The sequence below is a fragment of the Balaenoptera borealis genome (assembly GCF_965194805.1).
Source record: "Balaenoptera borealis genome assembly, chromosome: 8".
NCBI lineage: Eukaryota > Metazoa > Chordata > Mammalia > Artiodactyla > Balaenopteridae > Balaenoptera > Balaenoptera borealis.
Window position 1 is genome coordinate 57,860,460 of NC_138865.1, and position 12,444 is coordinate 57,872,903.

General features: G+C 38.0%; 1 protein-coding gene across 1 annotated transcript in view; it reads left to right on the plus strand.

Annotated features, from left to right (window-relative positions):
• The window catches only part of PSIP1 (PC4 and SRSF1 interacting protein 1), a 73,325-nt gene that overhangs the window by 22,042 nt on the left and 38,839 nt on the right, over positions 1–12,444 (plus strand). Inside the window, exon 4 of the mRNA XM_082401671.1 lies at positions 1,554–1,806. The gene's annotated coding sequence lies outside the window, so the exon portion shown is untranslated. The remainder of the gene's footprint in view (positions 1–1,553; positions 1,807–12,444) is intronic.

Genomic DNA, 12,444 nt, shown 5'->3' on the forward strand with positions numbered 1-12,444 from the left:
TAAAACTCATCTCCAAGGACAGGTCATCCCTCACCACCCTGCCTAAATTAGTCCCAGACTCACCCTCTTCTTCATATGTTTCCTTCATAACACTTGATTCAATCTGAAATTATTTTATTCAGTTGCCTGTTTGCCTTTTTGTTTGTCTCCTCCAATTGACTGTAAATTCCATGAGGGCAGAATGGCCATATCAATTATGTTTAGTGTTGTATCCCTAGTACCTCTCCTCAAACAGGTAAGTATTAGTGGAATGAATGAATTGAATACAGTTACTTATCCTCTCCATGCCTTAGATTTTTCATTAAAAATGGGGGGACAAATTGCACCTTCCTCATAGGATTTTTTATAAGCATATAGTAAATTATTATTATTATTATATCATTATCATTATTTTAGAATCTTTGAGGAGGACTTTTTTGATTTCTTCATTCCCTTTGGACTTTTCAGTTTTCTTTCGGCTTTGCAATTTCCTTCCCTTGAAATGTCCTATTACTTTGGGTTGTTTGATCCTATTCCCTTCACTGTAGCTGGTATAGTAAAAAGGCCTAGAGTCTTATCCTCCCACCATCTATCCTGTCTAGAAGACCAAGGAGAATTCAGAGTGGGGCCCAAGAGTAACAAGGCAGTGAGTGTGTAGATAGATGTCTGAGACCAATTGCTCTGTGCCTTTAAGAGAACACGTTCCTTTTCCTTATCACTCTTTTTCTTGGCTTCATCGTCATGAGCCTCTTCTTAACTGTACAGAAAAGTTTTCATAGCCCCAAGGAATGGCCAAGTTTGAGATTTAAGGCTATAGGGATTAAAAAAACACTGTAAGATCACCTGAGATTCAACCCAGCACAACAGATCCAAGGGTTACACCTATGGGATCAAAGACATGATGCCATAGCAAAGAAAAGTGTGCATTATCTGAGCTGTTCTCTACACATATCTCTTCAGGATGTCTGGTGGCAGACTGTTAACCATGGTCAAGATCCTCCTGTTCACACTCTCTTTCTATCAGGGACATGACTAACACATAGAATATACTACTTTTTTCTAATTTCCTTTCTACCCCAATAACCCTACTCTCCTACTAGTAAGTTAGGACAAGAAGTGTTCATTTTAGGATGAGGAAAGAGTTTTGGAGATACAGAGTGGTGATGGTTGCACAACAATGTAAATTTACTTAATGCCACTGAACTGTACACTTTAAAGTGGTTAAAGTGGTAAATTTTATGTTACATGTTAACACACAAAAAAAGAAGTGTTTTTTTTTGTTTGTTTTGTTTTGGGGGTTTTTTTGGCTGTGGGGCTTGCAGGATTTTCCTCAACCAGGGATTGAACCCGTGCCCCCTGCCATGGAAGCGCAGCGTCCTAACCATTGGACAGCCAGGGATTTCCCAAGAAGTGTTATTCTAAATGTAGCTATGCTGGCTTTTGTTAGGTAACCCAAAACAGGAAGAAAAATCCCTTGAAAGATTTATGGCACTATATTGGTAGTAAGTTAGAACAGGAGATAAGGATAGAAATTCAGTACATCTCATTCCCTTTTTTTGTTCTACTCTAACCAGGAGGCAAGAAGTAGGAGCAGTAAAAAGATACTGAATTGAACTTGAGAGGCCTGACCAATCTAAGCTGGACTGAAGAGACTAGACTGAATGAGAAGCTGAGTTTTGCCTCCTTCACAACTAATTCTACGTCTTAATTTTCCCTTTACCTAAAATGTCAGTGAAGAAAACACATGACAGCTTCTCAGCATCACTCCTGTGCGACATTTTTGACCATTTCCTCAGCCTTGCAGCTGTTTGGAAAACTGTACCTTAGGTATGTATAAATACACACTTGAACTTTATAATGAGCATGGTCATACTTCCTTTCTCGATCATATATACTAATGTGAAATTATAACTATAGTCTAAGTAGTTTATGGTATTTAATTTTTATACAAAGAGGAAATGTATAACTGCATTTAAAAGATGAAATTTTATATATCTGCACAGTCCTCAAAAAATTATTCTGGCATTCAACAGTGATGATGTTGCATATGGTTAAAATGCTCTAAAACCTCTACCAGTGTATTGCTTACTCATGCTGTTAAACTACAAATGTTATGATGAGAAAAGTAAGCTCAAGTAAATGCATGCAAAACTAAATAATTCTGAATCCCAGACGTCCATGTCATTGAAACATTGCAAAAAGGAAAATAATTTCTGAATAGAGTTAGTAGAAATAACATTATAGCCTAGCTTTCTAAGTTCTGCATTTATATTTTCACAACCAGTTTCTTCTATCTTTATGTAGTTTAAAATTATTATCTTCCTTTATGAATATGTTTATATAGCTTTTTCCAACACTGTTTATTTAACATTGCTTAAATCCTGTGTACTGAAACAACTAATTTTACTGTTCCTAGCTATACAGATGGTCCCCAACTTACGATGGTTCCACTTACAATTTTTGACTTTATGGTGGTGTGAAAGTGATCCAAATTCAATAGAAACGGTACTTCAGATTTTGAATTTTTTTTTGTTTTTATAAATTTATTTTATTTATTTATTTATTTTTGGCTGTGTTGGGTCTTCGTTTCCGTGCGAGGGCTTTCTCTAGTTGCCGCGAGCGGGGGCCACTCTTCATCGCGGTGCGCGGGCCTCTCACTATCGCGGCCTCTCTTGTGGCGGAGCACAGGCTCCAGACGCTCAGGCTCAGTAGTTGTGGCTCACGGGCCCAGTTGCTCCGCGGCATGTGGGATCTTCCCAGCCCAGGGCTCGAACCTGTGTCCCCTGCATTGGCAGGCAGATTCTCAACCACTGCGCCACCAGGGAAGCCCAGATTTTGAATTTTGATTTTTTTTCCTGGGCTAGTAATATGTGCTTTGGATTTTCTCATGATGCTGGGCAGCAGTAGTGAGCTTCTGATCACCAGGGTAAACAACCATTCTGTGACTATATAACGAGTCTATTTTTCATTTTCATTATGGTATTCAGTAGATTACATGAGACTTTCAACACTTTATTATAAAATAGGCTGTGTGTTAGATGACTTTGCACAACTGTAGGCTGATGTAAGTGTTCTGAGCATGCTTGAGGTAGACTAGGCTAAGCTACAATGTTCAGTAGGTTATGTGTATTAAATGCATCTCTGACAGGATATTTTCAACTTACAATGGGTTTATCGGGACGTTACCCCATCGTAAGTCAGACAGATCTGTAATATAAACACTAGGGCAATATTATGAAGGTTTGGAAATCTTATACAAAGCTTCTTGATTGGAAAAGGTAAATAAAGAGCCCATGGGGAGGCAGAACCCAATTCTCTTCTCTGAACTCTGAGAGTTGTTTATTTGTTGCTCTATGGTGGTATTTTTTACTTCCTCTCTTGTTTTATAGATATTTTTGTACTTTGAGCTCCTATGGAGGCTAGGATGATATCTTAGATGTTCAATAAATATCTGCAGTTGAATATATATTAGTTAGTTAAAATAAAAATGGGCGAACTACATTACCCAAAGATAAATTACTAGCTAGAAGTAATGGTTCATAAACATGCTAAGTCAGGAGAGGAGCTGGATATACTAGAGAAAGTTCAAGAATTATACCCAGAATAGAGAAATAGAAGAGGAATGCCAACAGAAATGTAAGAACAAAGAGAAAAAAAAAAAAAAAAAGACTAGTAGAAGTTAAGAGACAAGATTGCCTGGGCAGCCTGTTACAGCCTAATTCCAAAGAAGGGACTCCTTTTTCCCTTGAGGAGATAGGTACCAGGGCAGAAGAAAACTATCTTTTGCACAGCGAGATCAATGGAACAACATATAATTTAAGAATCAAATTATTGGTTAGGACAAAAGGGACAGAATAAATGAATTTAGATACAGTTCCAGCCCTCCAGGCAACACAATTTTTTAAAATTTATTTACTTATTTATTTATTTTTGGCTGCACTGGGTCTTCATTGCTGCATGCAGGCTTTCTCTAGTTGTGGCGAGCAGGGGCTACTCTTTGTTGCGGTGCGCAGGCTTCTCATTGTGGTGGCCTCTCTTGTTGTGGAGCACGGGTTCTAGGCACGCAGCCTTCAGTAGTTGTGGCACACGGGCTTAGTTGCTCTGTGGCGTGTGGTATCTTCCCAGCCCAGGGCTCGAACCTGTGTCCCCTGCATTGGCAGGCAGATTCTTAACCACTGTGCCACCAGGGAAGTTCCAATACAATTATTTTAATGCACTAGAGATTAAAGATTCAACTTCCATTTATGAAATTAACTTAGTCGTGGTGATTTGATTAAGCTAGATTACATTTCCCAAAATCTCCTTCCCTGGAGGTTTCCACATTAGAGTTGGCCAAAAGAAGAATTTGAGATAGATTTGGAAGGTGGAAGTGAAGCAGCAGCCATTACTCTGAAGTTCATTGTGGTTAGATGCAGGAAGAGACAGATATATAGGACCAGAAGGGTCTAGCTTGTCCTCATTTTCCTTCAGTCTACACCTGGATCTTCTTCCCAACTCCTGACCCCATTGACCAACGCTGGTCTCAGGCTCAACACCAGATGCTTGAGAGATGATCCACAGAGGTGGTAGGTGAATAGAGGCACAACTTCCCATACATCTCCCCATAAGCCTTCCATATACAAGTCTATTTTGGCAGCTGGACTTGCTTGGTTTCTCAGATTGACATGCTGGTTACTGTCTCTCTCTAATCTTCCAGTATACCTCTTGGACCTTCACTTCTCCAGTTCTTCCCACAAGAATTTCTACTTGCTATAAAAAAAGAAAAAGAAAAAGAAAAAAGAAACTCTTGTCCTATATCTCGTAGTAGTTCTACTTCCCTGACTGAAGAAGCTATTAATTTCAGAAGAAACTGAGCTCACTGAAAAATTCTGAAATAATTATGTTTGGTTTGAAACCCCCATTTAAGAACCCTATTTGTTGTTTGTAGCAGAAATATATGAAATTAGGAGGACCCTTACAGTCATCTGGTATGAAGTACAAAATGACTAACTCTGATTAGATCTCTGATCTTAAATACCTTACAAACTAATTAGGGAGACATAAGATTTACCCAAATGGATTACATAGATACTTATGCATATGTACCCCAGACATCATTGTTTTGTTAATTGAATTCCTATTCACGACCCCTTTCTCACTTGTACTTTCCAGCCAGGAGTAGATATGTAACAGAATTCTGTCCAATGAGACAAAATAAGTCTGCTGGGTGTGACTTTTGGGAGAGCTTCTGTTTTCTAACTAAAAAGAGATGGACCTGGTTAGCCTATCCCTTCATCCTATGCCCTTTCTTCCTATCTAAAATTCAGATGTGGTTCCCAGAGAGCAATCATCTGCTTATAAGTAGACCAGCCAATATAAGGAAAAGGTCAAGTGAATTGAAGACACATTGGTCCTAAAGTCATCCAGCTGCAGTGTCAGCGTCTATCTCTTAACTTCTTTTGTATAAGCTACTATAACAGAGTTTCTGTCAATTGAATCTGAAAGCATTTTAAACTAAGACAATATGTTAATTTAAAAGTGAGTACTACAGAAAGTAGTAAATATGGGATTTTAGAATAGATGATGAGGGTAAAAATGAGACCTAAGAGGTATAACAAGGTTTGAACTTTCAAGAGAAGAAAAATGGTGAATAAGCAGAGAGTTATTGAAGGACATTTCTTAGGGAGACAATGGTGTGGAGAAAGGCACGGGGACAATCATATAGTAAATGGTGGACAGCAAAGGAACTTTTCTATACTTCACTCAAACTGGTAATATGTCAACAGAAGTAGCCTGTGATAAATTATGTACATATAATGTAATAACTAGAACAAAAACTAAAAAATTTATACAAAGAAATATACTCAAAAACACTATGGGTAAATCAAAATGGAATTGTAACAAAAGTTAAAAGAGGGACTTCCCTGGTGGCACAGTGGTTACGAATCCGCCTGCCAATGCAGGGGACACGGGTTCGATCCCTGGTCCTGGAAGATCCCACATGCCGCGGAGCAACTAAGCCCATGTGCCACAACTACTGAGCCTGCACTCTAGAGCCCGTGAGCCACAACTACTGAGCCCATGTGCCACAACTACTGAAGCCTGTGCACCTAGAGCGGGTGCTCCAAAACAATAGAAGCCGCCGCAATGAGACGCCCCCGCACCGCAAGGAAGAGTAGCCCCCGCTCACCGCAACTAGAGAAAGCCCACGCGCAGCAATGAAGACCCGACACAGCCAAAAATAAATAAATAAATTTATTAAAAAAAAAAAAAGTTAAAAGAAACTACAGGAAGGTATAGAAAAGGAAACAAACAAAGAGGACAAAAAATAAAAAATATGTAAAATGCCAGAATTAAGCCCTAACATATCAATAGTTACATTAAATGTAAGTGATCTAAATACTGTAATTAAAAGAGAGATTGGCAGCATGGATTAAAAAACATAACCCAACTATCTGCTGTCTATAAGAAACACACTTCAAATATAAAAACATGTTAGCAAAAGGCTGGAAAATTCATACCATGAAAACATTTATTAAAAGAAAGCAGGAATAGCTATATTAATATCAGATAAAGTAGACTTCTAAGCAAAAATAATAATAATAATAATACCAGAGACAGGAAGAATCATTAAACAATAATAAAAGGGTCTGGGACTTCCCTGGTGGCACAGTGTTTAAGACTCCATGCTCCCAATGCAGGGGGCCTGGATTTGATCCCTGGTCAGGGAACTAGATCCCACATGCATGCTGCAACTAAGGAGCCTGCCGGCCGCAACTAGGACCCAGCACATCCAAATAAATTAATTAATTAAATTAATATTTTAAAAAGTAATAATAAAAGGGTCCATCAATCAAGAAAACATAGCAATGCTAAATGTATAGTCACCAAACAACAGAGCTATAAAATATATGAAGCAGAAACTGATAGAAATGAAAAAGAAAGAAAGAAAGCCACAACTATCATTGGAGACTTCATTTCTCTCTCAACAATTGTTAGGACAACTAGACAGAAAATAATGAAGTATATACAAGAACTCAACAATACCATCAACCAGCAGGATATAATGGACATTTATTGAATATTCTACCTAACAAAAGCAGAATATACAGTCTTTTCAAGCACCCTTGGAACATATACAAGTTAGACCATATCCTGTACCATAAAACAATCCTCAAAAAATGTAAAAGAACTGAAATCATATGAAGTGTATTCTTTGCCCCTATTTACAGGTAACGTAATTGTTTATGTAGAAAATCCATCAAAATCTATCACAATTTTTTTTTCCTAAAACTAATAAGTGAGTTCAGGAAGGTCTCAAAATATAGGATAAACATACAAAAATCAATTCTATGTACTGGCAATGAACACATGAACAATGAAATTAAAATTACAATAGCTCCAAAAAATTAAAACTTAACTGTAAATCTAACAAACCATATATGGGGTTTGTAGGCTGAAAATGAAAAATGCTAATGAGAAAATTAAAGATGATCTAAATTAGTGGAGAGACATACTGTGTTCATGGATTAGAAGATCCAACTTACTGAAGATATCAAATCTCCCCAAATTGATGTATAAATTTAACATAATTCCTATCAAATACCAGGAAGATTTTTAAATAGATATAGACAAGCTTATTCTAAAATTCTTATGGAAAAGCAAGAAACCAGAATCGCCAGAAAAAAAAAACTTAAGAAACAAGAATAAAGTAGAAGGAATCATTCTACCTGATTGTATGATTTATTATAGAGCATCAGTAATCAAGACAGTGTGTTAGTATTTCAGTAATCAAGATTGTGGCTCAGACAGAAAGATACGATAATCAGTTAAACAAAATAGAGAAATAAGCCCACACTAGTATGGCAAAGTGATTTTCAACAGAGGTAAAAAGGCAATTCAATGAAACAAGGATAGTTTCAGCAAAGGTGCTGGAAGATTTGGATATCCATAGACAAAAAAAAAAAAAAAGAAAAGAAAAGCCTCAAACCTTACCCAAAAATTAACTCAAATGGATCATAGATTTAAATATAAGATGTTAACTTATAAAACTTTTACAAGAAAACACAGGAGAAAAATCTTGGGAACCTAAGGCTTGGTAAAGACATGACAACAAAAGCATCATCCACAAAAGAAAAAAAATTGATAAATAAAAAATTGATAAATCAAAATTAACAACTCTTAGTTGGTGAAAGATCTGGTAAAGTTGAAAAGACAAGCTATTGACTGGAAGAAAATATTTGCAAATCACATCTGACAAAGGATTCTTATCTGGAATATATAAAGAATGCTCGAAATTCAACAGTGAAAAAACAATCCACTTAAAAAATGGGCAAAGGACATGAAGAGACATTTCACCAAAGAGATAACACAGATGGTAAATAAGCACATGAAAAGATGCTTAATATCACTAATTATTAGAGAAGTGGAAATTAAGACCATTGACCTATTAGAACAGTGAAAAGAAAAAATAGTGACAATTCCAAATGGTGGTAAAGGTGTGAAAAAACTAGATCTCTTATACATTCATTATTGGTGGGAATATAAAATGATATAGCCACCCTGGAAAACAGTTTCTTAAAAAACTAAGTATAGAGACTTCCCTGGTGGTACAGTGGTTAAGACTCCGTGCTCCCAATGCAGGGGGTCCCCGTTCTATCCCTGGTCAGGGAACTAGATCCTGCATGCCGCAACTAAAGATCCCATGTGCCGCAACTAAGACCTGGTGCAGCCAAATAAATAACATAAATAAATAAATAAATATTTTTAAAAACCCAAAAAACTAAGTATGCAACTACCTATGACCCAGTAATTGCACTCCTGGGCATGTATCCCAGAGGAATTAAAACTTATACCTACGTAAAAACTACACACGCATGTTCATAACAGTTTTATTTGTAATGGCAACTATCTGGAAACAACCAAAATATCTTTTAATAGGTGAATGTCTAAAAAAAACTGTACATCTATACCATGGAATCTACTCAGATATAAAAAGCAATGCACCACTGATACATGGAACAATGTTTTGGATGGATTTCAAAAACATTAAGATGAGTGGAAAAAGCCCATCTGAAAAGGTTACGTACTGTATGATTCCATGTATATAATGGAATGAGATGACAAAATTCTTTCCAGCTTTTCTAATGACCATCCAGACTCATTGATGCTTCTCTTATCCCTTGTGTCTGAGAATGACTCTCCTCATTGATAAATCTAGGCACTACCTCACAAACTAGTACATCTTAGTTTTGCCCCTCTTAAGGACCAAAGTTCCAAGTACTTTTGACTTCCAGAGAAAGCTAGGCTTAGACCAGATTTATGACATCTCTAACTGAACTAGCTCTTTGATTAATGTTCTTTGTCTTCCCCATATTCTTGCTAACTTCCCCACCACAAGGCTTAAAGTATCACATGTAAGGAAACAGTTCATACCATATGACCCAGCAATCCCACTACTGGGCATATACCCTGAGAAAACCACAATTCAAAAAGAGTCATGTACCACAATGTTCATTGCACTATTTACAATAGCCAGGACATGGAAGCAACCTAAGTGTCCATCGACAGATGAATGGATAAAGATGTGGCACATATATACAATGGAATATTACTCAGCCATAAAAAGAAACAAAATTGAGTTATTTGTAGTGAGGTGGATGGACCTAGAGTCTGTCATACAGAGTGAAGTAAGTCAGAAAGAGAAAAACAAATACCGTATGCTAACACATATACATGGAATCTAAAAAAAAGAAAAGAAAAAATGGCTCTGACGAACCTAGGGGCAGGACAGGAATACAGACGCAGATGTAGAGGATGAACTTGAGGATATGGGCAGGGGGAAGTGTAAGCTGGGACAAAGTGAGAGAGTAGCATGGACATATATACACTACCAAATGTAAAATAGATAGCTAGTGGGAAGCAGCTGCATCACACGGGGTGATCAGCTCAGTGCTTTGTGACCACCTAGAGGGGTGGGATAGGGAGGGTGGGAGGGAGACGCAAGAGGGAGGGGATATGGGGATATATGTATACATATAGCTGATTCACTTTGTTATACAGCAGAAACTAACACAACATTGTAAAGCAATTATACTCCAATAAAGATGTTAAAAAAAACCCCAACAGTTCAGTAATTGCTGCTCATACCAATAAGTTTAAGTTGTGTTACTAATACTGTGTATTAGTGTGGGGAATTATGCACATTATATGTAAAAGATGTGAAGGAAGGGATTCTCATTGCTAAATTTGGGGGATAAGTATCAACTCTTACTTAGAATGATTTCCATTAAAATGGTTAGAATGAATGTATTTGTAGTCAATGAGAAATGTCAGTGCTTTTAAAGGGTTAGCCTTTAAGCACATGAAAAATTCACAAAGTCAAAACAAATTAAGTACCCTCAAGTGTCTTCGTATCTGCTTTCTCAGCTTAAAGGATAAGGGAGACCCTGTCAGAGTTTTTCACCTGCCCCTTCCTCTCATTTATTTAATAAATATTTATTGAGACAAATTTTATCGAGTGCCTGCGAATGCCAGGCACTGATCACTAAGATAGTCCCTTCTTCTAAGTAGTTTAAAGACTAGTCAGAAAGATTGTAATTAAGAAATTACGTCACAGTGAGATGAGGTCAGAAGTCTTTCGGGAGGAGATTTTTGGGTTGAGCCCTCCAGGACTAGAAGGAGTTAAACAGAATGGTCTGGTGGTAGGGACAAGCTGCGAATGGGGTGGGGCAGAGGGAGGCTGTCAGGAAATTCGAAGCTGGGAATACTTTCAAGTGCAAAGACAGAAGGTGGAAGAGTGCTGGGCTGCTTTTACTTCCAGCATCTTTTTCTAATTACACAGTGCTGCTGGCCCCCTGCTCCACCTAGAGGCGGTGTGGGATCACACAAAGGCGGGGACTTGAGAACAGACTGGGGGGACCGTTGCCTTGGCCACTTGAGTAGATGTTATGATTTGGGGCAAGTTGCTCAAATTCTGTGAGCCTGTTTTCTCATTTGTAAAATGGGGATAGTAACACCTGGATTAAATGAGAGACTGTAAGTCAAGCTCCTCCCTCAATTCACTTAGATCTCCTTTCCCCCTCCCCCTTGCTTCCGTTGTTTTGGAAATTGTATTTTCTCCTTACAACTCCCTTCATTGCTCCTCTAATCTCTATCTTGCTATACTTTTCCTGGCATCCCCACTAAGAAGGCTGACTGTGGGGGAGGGGTGCATGGAGCTTGGCTGGAGAAGAGCACAAGCTCACAGTAGTTCTGAAAAGCTCTCCAAGGGGCTCTGATGAGCCCAACACTCGCGCCTCCCTCTCCCCTCCCCTCCCCCTCCGCTCTGCAACTGCTGCTCCCAGGGATCCTGGGCTTTTGTTCTCTAGAGGCTTAAACTACCACCTGTTTTGCTTTGACTTATTGTTTAAAGGGTATCGCCCATTGTCTACAGACTATCAAAAATAGAAACTGCCAAAACTTAAAGATAGCAAGAGCTAAGTTTGTACTTTCTTTCTTTCTTTCTTTTAAAATACTAACACTAAAACATCAATGCTTTTTCATTTTCCCTCTATTTCCATTCCTTTTCTGAGGACCTCCCCACTCCCAATAATTTTACTTGTTGGTACCATCATTAAGCACTAATAAAAAGTTATCTTTTAATATTAATTATAATTTATCTATTAATATATATCTGTCTTCCCTACTTGATTTTGAGTTCCTATGGTCTGTAGTATCTCGTACAGCAGTAGTTTCTCAAACTTGAATATGCATAAGAATCATCTGGGGATCTTGTTAAAATGCAGATTCTGATTTAGCAGGTCTGGGAAGGGGCTGCGTTTCTTCTAACAAGCTCCCAGGTGAAGCCCCTGGACCACACTTGGAGTTGCAAAGCCTTACTGGGTTTAGAACAAAGGAGGTACACAAGAAATGGTTGCTGGATGATGCCTTAGTCTCTCCTACTCAGTGCTTGGAATTTTCTTCAATACATCTTTCTCCACTTTTTCCTGTGCACTATTTATGACTAACTGACAATTATTCCTTTGTGTACTTAGCTGTGCCCTTCCTTCCCCTTTTCATAGTCAACAGTCTCATCCAGAAACCAGTCACTTAAGGAGTACAACAGTAATCTCCAGCCTCTTTCTACTGTCATCTACTTTGTAGCAAGCAAGAATAACTTTTTAAAGAATCATCTTTACCTTTGCTGCTCAGCAACCTATAGTAGCTCTCTAGTATACATTGTATCAAACTCAAATTCACGATGAAAAGCTTCAAGACATTTCTCCAACCCTTCCCTCTCGCTTGCTAGTCAATTTCTTTTTGCAGCACTTGGAACCCTCTGCGTATTGCTGAGGTATGAGTCAGTCTCCTTGCAAGACGTTTTGCATTGGGAATGTCTTCTTTTATTCTTTTTAAAGGCCTATGTGTATCTCTTTCAAAAAATTCTCAATTTTTACCTACTTAATGTTAAGCTTTGCTTGATTTATTTGTGAGTCGTTCGTTTAA